The sequence below is a fragment of the Dermacentor albipictus genome, chromosome 2 (genome assembly GCF_038994185.2).
Source record: "Dermacentor albipictus isolate Rhodes 1998 colony chromosome 2, USDA_Dalb.pri_finalv2, whole genome shotgun sequence".
Lineage (NCBI taxonomy): Eukaryota > Metazoa > Arthropoda > Arachnida > Ixodida > Ixodidae > Dermacentor > Dermacentor albipictus.
The window spans coordinates 95764021-95772179 of NC_091822.1; the positions used below are offsets into that span (position 1 = coordinate 95764021).

The following is an 8159-nucleotide window of genomic DNA, read 5'->3' on the forward strand; positions in this document are numbered from 1 at the left end:
CAGGTATGCGAACGACCTGTGCAGTCTTTCAACATTCTGAGGTATGCTCAACTGCCTGCGCTATCATAGTCACATCTGTTTATGCAAGACCTCTATCTTCCATCTTGCTTCAAATTTGTAATTTTCCAAGACGGTTGCTCTGTATATGCACTATCTCAAAGTAGGTGTTTCAGCAATAAAAAAATTTCACTGCAGTTGGCGTTTTAGGGCGCTCTAGTTCAGGGGCACCTATCCAAATACATAGGGGACAAATAAATTTTTCTCAACAACCGCTGCATAGTTTTGTTGCCAATAAAAAAGCATAAATATCGACTGACAGTAAGAAGCTGCTTTTTTATGTAGGACATGAACTTGATGCAATACGGTAGGAAACTGAAAAAAGCTCGAGTATCAAGTGTACAACTCTCACTCAGCAATACAACCTGATATCGCATTTGTCTTTAAAAATCCATCTGATAAGACATCTAGTGATGAGAAAAATGGCTTATTATACACTGCTATCAGATAAACCTGTAACTAGTGAGTAGGAATTTCCCGAAAACCTCATAAACATTGTAACACTTCCACTTAAGCAGCAGGAGCACCATTTTCAAATTTGTGCTAGGAGCTCTGACAGATGTGATGAGACATCACAGAACTGTGATGTTTGTTATTTGTGCAGAAATACATGCTTGTTAACGTTGTGTTTCAATTGTTTTCAAACTAACCAGTTTTTGGAAATTCCTGCAAAAATTCAAGAGGAATAAACATTTTGCCTGCTCGAGCCACTACAATTTACCAACATTTTAAGAACCCAACAAACAAGCTCTTTCATTCCAATTTACGCATGTTTCTCACATGCAACAAATGTCATTCAAATTCATCCAACGGTTATCTCAACAAAGCATTTCTGTGTTTTACATGTACTGGAATAGTGAAACTGGAGGTTGGTCCTAGCCAAAGGTTCCTCTCAAGCTTTGCACTCTTAAGTAGTTTAGAACTTGTTGGGCGAGTTGGTACATACTAGCGAACATTGTTTAACTGCGCGAACAAATGCACCACAGAGACAGCATGGCACAAGGACGGGTGCAGACTCGCAACTAAGTTGCAAGTCTGAGTCCGACCTTGTCCCATGCTGTCTCTGTGGTCCATTTGTTCGCACAGTTAAACAATGTTCGCTTTGCACTTTAAGGCTGTGCATTTTGCAAAAATGTTTCGCACTGAGGGCTGACATGGCCTTTGGCCTGGCAGGCTGCGCAGTAGAGAATTTTCCAATTCTGAGTGGCAGTCTTCCTGCCACATGGCTGCCATTCTGCTCTGAAAGCAGCCCGGACGGCAAGGCTCAGTGCCCTGGCCAGGGCCTTTATGCCAGCTCCCCGGGACACATGGTATCCATCAGCGCCGTAGAAAGCTGACTTCGTGGCCCTGGCTTTTCCAAGGAACCTGTCCTGTAATTGTAAACAGTTTTTATTAGCACTTCTGTTAGCACATGAACATTTTCAAGTTAATCCTACTCAACAAAATGAATCAAACATGCTGACTTGAGCTGGTCAACAGCAAACAAGGAATGTTTGTCAGTGGTGGCAGCTTTACACTGCGATCAGTAATGTAATGCGATCACATATATAACAGACATATACATGACTTACTTCCAAATTTATGCAGATGACGTTTGTCATTGCTGCCACATGCTGCCTTGTGAGTGCGTTCACACGCACCCTCTTCTTCCCGTTTTCGCCTTCATTGAGGCGAGGGGGTATGGCAAATCAGAAAACCTTCCTGGCTATGGCGGCCGCACATTCCAGGACATGCTGCATAATAATAATAAAAAAAGTCGCAGAACATGATGGCAACAGCACTGCACATTGTTCTTGGCATGCTTGTGATCAAAGGGTAAGTGCGGTAAAAAGTACTGCACTGAAAACATCGTGGTTTAAAACGGTGCTGTATGTGGAAGATGGCACATGCCTCCCACTGCACAATGAAACATGAACGCGGGCAACACGTGCATTGGCTCGAACAATGCTTTCAATTTGCATTTCCCTCATACATTTGCATTTACCCCATAAAAAAATACGCGAGTGCGCGCACACGTTCGTGGAGCCATGATGCGTACCGAACAATGCGCGCACGCAGAAAGCGGCATGGCCGATGTCGCACGTCGCAATGAAGCCTAGCTGCAGCTAATCTAAATTACAACGCGGATTTACTTCACACGCTGATGGAAGTATTTCAATAGTCAATGCATCATTAACCAGACAGTTAATAAAGGCGCGCACATGTTCGCGGAGCCATGATGCGTACCGAACAATGCGCGCACGCAGAAAGCGGCATGGCCGATGTCGCACGTCGCAATGAAGCCTAGCTGCAGCTAACCTAAATTACAACGCGGATTTACTTCACACGCTGATGGAAGTATTTCAATAGTCAATGCATCATTAACCAGACAGTTAATAAAGGCGCGCACATGTTCGCGGAGCCATGATGCGTACCGAACAATGCGCGCACGCAGAAAGCGGCATGGCCGATGTCGCACGTCGCAATGAAGCCTAGCTGCAGCTAATCTAAATTACAACGCGGATTTACTTCACACGCTGATGGAAGAATTTCAATAGTCAATGTATCATTAACCAGGCAGTTAATAAAGGCGCGCACACGTGCACTCTACACACCATAACATACACGCAATTGAAACAAGAGATTTAATTGGCGCGACATACGACGTACAGTTAGTGCAACAACTGATATGCAACGAATTAACTTACCTTGATGTTGTCAGCTATATCGTCTGCCGCTTCATGTGTCGCTACATCATTGCCGCCGACGCAGACGGCGATGAAATCTTGGCCGGGTTTCAGCCGCTCCAGCGCCTGCATTAAACGTGGCGCGCGAGCACCACCAAAACTAAATGTGCACGTGGCACAATTTACTCCGAGGTATAACCTCGAGTGGTTTAGGAATTTCAGTTGGCTATGGCCAATGAGACAGCCGCGGAGCAAGGGTCCATTCCAGTCCGAAGAACAGGCGACGGCCATCATGCGCTTGCTGCGGTGTGCAGTGGACTGCCACACCACTCTCCGGATACCTTTCCGGATCTCTCTCTCTCTCTCCCCGTCGCAAGATGGCGGATGATACCTTTTCGGATCTCTCTCTCTCTCTGTCGCAAAGTGGCGGAGGCCACGTGACACATTACTCATGTCGATGACAATGATTAAAGTTCGCAAAAATCAGCAAATTGGCTTTCCTGCAAACCTTTTCCCAACGAAAACTCGCGTTCACAGACTGCTTTTCTCATTGTAGATACTTTCAAACGTGCACATTGCAGCGACGGTCACCACAAAGGCTTTTCAAAACAGTTCTGTGGGAATGTCCCACCCCATTGTAAGGTCCACATCCCCGCAGGGGCGTCTGCGTAAGCAGGCGTTTGGTGTGTTGCGACACCACGGACCCGAGCACACGAGGGTTGGCCCCTCCCGCGTGTAGCCGTGCGCGGCTTAGCCGTGTCTGGGGAAAAGGGGATCCTGGGGGTTGAGCCGAAGCTGGGTGTTTGGACCTTTAAGGCCCCCCGGCGGAGGCAACACACCCCTTTGGCCTCGGCTTCACATAGACGGCACGCCCGGACTGACCCACCCGGGGGAAATCGGCAGTCGCCTTTTCCTGTCTCTCTCTTCTCAAACCTTCGTCTTTATCTCTCACTTTACATCTTTCCTGTCTTCTTCTCTCTTCTATTTACTTCCTTCTTCTTGGCGGCAAGGGTTAACCCTGTGTGGCTATCCAATCTTGGGTACACCATATTTGGTTATAGTGGCGGCGTACGGCTGGCGTCGTGCAGACTTGCATGCAAGCTCTGCAGCGTCCCCTCGTTGGGCTCCGTGGTGGGCGGTCGGCGCTGTTGCCGAATTTTATACATTTTCATGGAAACCTCTTTCCCCAAACTTCCTGATCGCCCTCAGAAACGAGGGCGCACCGAAGATGTCTTTAAGTTTTTTGGCAATCGTACACAGAACTTTCCCCGCTTTGATGTCATCCACTCTGATAAGCCTGAGAAGACAGTAAGAATGATCTCGCCTTTCGTTGTCTCGAAAACTCTGACGGAAGTATTCGGTCCCGGATACAAAGCATCGAAAATGGCTAGCGGTGATCTCCTCCTAGAGCTCCGCGATCAGAAACAATATGAAAAACTGTCCAAACTTGTATCTTTTGGGGGTGTTCCACTCACAGTGACCCCACACCGTACCATGAATACTACCCGTGGCGTTGTATCGGATGCTGATCTGTAGAATTGTCTGAAGCTGAACTACTTGAGGGTTGGAACGATCAGAACGTGATCAATGTTAAGAGAATTAAAATAAGACGTGACGGAAAAGAAATCAATACCATGCACCTAATACTTACATTTGGCTCAAGCAACCTACCCGACGCTATTGAGACAGGGTACGTGAAAATCCGAGTGAGACCGTACATTCCAAATCCCCGACGATGCTTTAAGTGCCAGCGATTCGGCCACAGCTCACAGAACTGCCGAGGCCGCCAGACATGTGCAAAATGTAGTTCCCGTGACCATGCCTCTGAAACGTGCGAAAACGCTCCACACTGCGTGAACTGTGATGGCGAGCATGCCGCATACTCGCGGTCATGCCCGTCTTGGAAGAAAGAAAAAGAAATAGTCACTATCAAAGTAAAAGAAAACATATCATTCAAAGAGGCACGCAGGCGGGTTGCATACCTTCCTAGGGCTAGTTTCGCCGAAGTGGCGCGTCAGGGGGCAGCGCCACAACGGTCTCCGGCGGCTGTCCGACCCACACCCAGTGAGGCGGCAGTGACGCCATCCGCCCCCCCGGCGGCTGCAGCTGACGCTGCTACGCCAACACAGCAGTCGGGGCCGACGACCTCGAAGGTGGGCGCAGCCGAGGCTGCCCCAACCTCCCCGGCCCCTTCCAGCGCTGGCAACAGCCGGCGCAGCCAAATCCCTCAGGGAGCCCCATCGACCTCCGGGCCGGTGGGCGCAGGGGTCTTGCCCTCCAAGGTGGGACCCTCGCTGGTAACTTCTCGCTCGCAAGAGCACGTGTCCGGCGCCTCACTAGAGGCAATGGACACTACACCTACCCCCAAGGCGCAACAAGCGCCTAAGGAGCGGCGAGGCTCCCTCGAGCGCTTCAGAAAAAGCAAAACCCCGGTTACAGGGCCTCGAAAGGGCTCTGTAATCTAAGGCATAACTTCTATTTCCGTACACACAGCACCAAATTAACTTCATTATGGACACGCTAATTATGCAGTGGAACGTCAGAGGTCTCCTTAGAAACCTTGATGATGTTCAAGAACTTCTCTACGAACTCACTCCAAAAGTGCTGTGTGTACAGGAAACCCATCTTAAATCTAAACACACTAACTTTCTTCGTCATTATGTTATTTTTCGTAAAGATCGTGATGATGCCATCGCGTCATCTGGCGGTGTAGCCATTATAATCGACAAAGGTATAGCGTGCCAACATCTACAGCTACAAACGCCCCTAGAGGCAGTGGCCGTTCGAGCCATACTTCTAAACAAACTTATTACCGTCTGCTCTCTGTATATACCTCCGCATTATCAGCTCCATAAGCATGAATTCCATAAATTAATAGATCAATTACCCGAACCCTATTTGGTTCTAGGAGATTTAAATGCACACAGCAACCTATGGGGCGACTCTCATTGCGATGTGCGAGGTCGACTGATTGAACAGTTTCTCTTTTCATCTGGTGCATGCCTTTTGAATAGTAAGGCACCCACATATTATAATACTGCACATAAAACCTATTCCTCTATAGACCTCAGTATTGCATCTCCCACCCTTTTACCTGATCTTAAATGGAATGTTATTGGAAATTCATACGGTAGCGACCATTTCCCGATAATTCTGTCTACACCGAAGATGAATGAATGTCCCCCACAGTTTCCTCGGTGGAAAACTGATTCAGCCGACTGGGAACAGTTCTCAAAAATTACTCTCATATCATGGACTGACATCTGTGCTCTAAGCCTAGAAGGTGCAGTTCGATACTTCACCTTTTTTCTGATTGATGCCGCAACCAAATGTATCCCAGAAACAAAGGGATCATCTAACAAGCGCCGTGTTCCGTGGTGGAACGAGGAGTGTCGTAACGCACGTAAAAAGCAGAACAAAGCATGGGGGTTGCTCCGCGATTCTCCAACTGCAGAAAACCTTGTTAATTTCAAGCGTGTCAAATCTCAGGGAAGGAGAACGCGCCGACAAGCTAGAAGAGAGAGTTGGCAAAAATATATATCAGGAATTAACTCCTACACGGATGAGACAAAAGTCTGGAATAGAGTGCACAGGATCAAAGGCCGACAACCTTACTCGCTACCCTTAGTAAATACACAGGGAGATAGTATGGAAGACCAGGCGAACTATCTAGGCGCACATTTTGAACGCATATCCAGTTCGTCATACTATTCTGACACATTTCAAAGACATAAAACACGAATAGAACGGCAGCCATTAGTACGAAAAACTGCAACATGTGAGGTATATAATAGACCATTTGGCATAGCAGAACTTCAAGCAGCACTAAACGGCTGCAACAAATCTGCCCCAGGCTCTGACCGCATAATATATGAAATGTTAAAACACTTGCCATCTGAAACACTAAAAACTCTTCTTTTTCTTTACAATCGTATATGGTCTTCTGGCCAGATTCCCTCTGTCTGGAAAGAGGCCATTGTAATTCCCATTTTGAAACAGGGTAAGGACCCTTCCTTGGCAAACAGTTATAGACCGATAGCGTTGACAAGCTGCCTATGCAAACTCTTTGAAAAGATGGTGAATAAACGCTTGCTCCACTATCTTGAAACCAACAAAATATTAGACCCATACCAATGCGGTTTCAGGGAAGGCAGGTCGACGACAGACCAGCTTGTCCGCATGGAAATGTACATCCGTGAAGCCTTTATCCACAAACAGCTGGCCGTTTCTGTGTTCCTTGATATGGAAAAGGCGTATGACACCACGTGGCGCTTTGGGATCCTTCGGGATCTTTCTGGAATGGGTATACGTGGCAACCTGCTGACCATTATTGAAAGCTACCTGTCTGACAGAACGTTTCGAGTTAGAGTTGGCAATGTGGAGTCACGATCATTCATACAGGAGACAGGTGTACCGCAGGGTGGAGTGCTGAGCTGTACTCTCTTTATTGTGAAAATGAACTCCTTACACACCGTCATACCTCGCACACTCTTTTACTCGGTCTATGTAGACGATGTACAGATAGCTTTTAGATCGTGCAATCTTAGCATCTGCGAGAGGCAGGTACAGCTCGGCCTAAACAAACTCTCAAAGTGGTCAGAAGAAAATGGTTTTAAATTTAACCCTCAAAAAAGCACATGTGTTCTCTTCTCAAACAAGAGAGGCATATCACCAGGACCCACTATTCACCTTAATGGACAACTACTGTCGGTCAGCCTTGAACACAAATTTTTAGGTATTATCTTGGACTCAAAACTTAATTTTATTCCACACTTGAAATATCTCAAAGCGAAGTGCCTGAAGACAATGAACCTGCTGAAGCTACTTTCTCGAACAAACTGGGGCAGTGATAGGAGGTGTTTGCTTAGCCTATATAGGAGCCTTGTACGATCACGCCTCGACTACGGAGCCGTGGTGTACCAATCCGCATCGGATAGTGCTCTCAGAATCCTCGACCCAGTGCACAATCTAGGCATACGGCTGGCAACAGGCGCATTTAGGACAAGCCCTGTGGAAAGTCTGTATGTGGAGGCGAACGAATGCTCGTTACATCTGCGCAGAACGTATCTGAGCTTCTCCTACTTTTTAAAATGTAAATCGAATTACGAACATCCGTGTCACTCAACTGTCCTTGACTTATCTTCTGCAAGACTTTACCATAACCGCCCATCTGTTCGAGCTCCTCTCTCTGTGCGCTTAGAACAACTAGCTCATGAAACTGGTATTCAACATCGAGAAACAGTCCTAATGACTCCCACTAACATTGCACCACCTTGGGAATGGCAGAATATAAAGTGTGATATGTCTTTCGTCGCATTAACAAAACATGCGCCTGAGGTACACATACATTCACACTTCCTCGAACTCCAGGCTAAGTATTCCTGCGCGGAGTTTTATACAGACGCTTCAAAGTCAACTTATGGTGTAGCTTATGCA

At 47.1% G+C, this 8159-nt stretch overlaps 1 long non-coding RNA gene across 1 annotated transcript; it reads right to left on the bottom strand.

The window, feature by feature from the left end:
- Positions 1-1158: 1158 nt before the first annotated feature.
- On the bottom strand, positions 1159-3336 carry LOC135902736 (uncharacterized). The gene is made up of 3 exons (XR_010564578.2): positions 2745-3336; positions 1629-1790; positions 1159-1427 (listed from the first exon to the last, which is right to left on the bottom strand). It is a non-coding gene; the product is annotated as an uncharacterized lncRNA (long non-coding RNA).
- Between the last annotated feature and the right edge of the window lie 4823 nt (positions 3337-8159).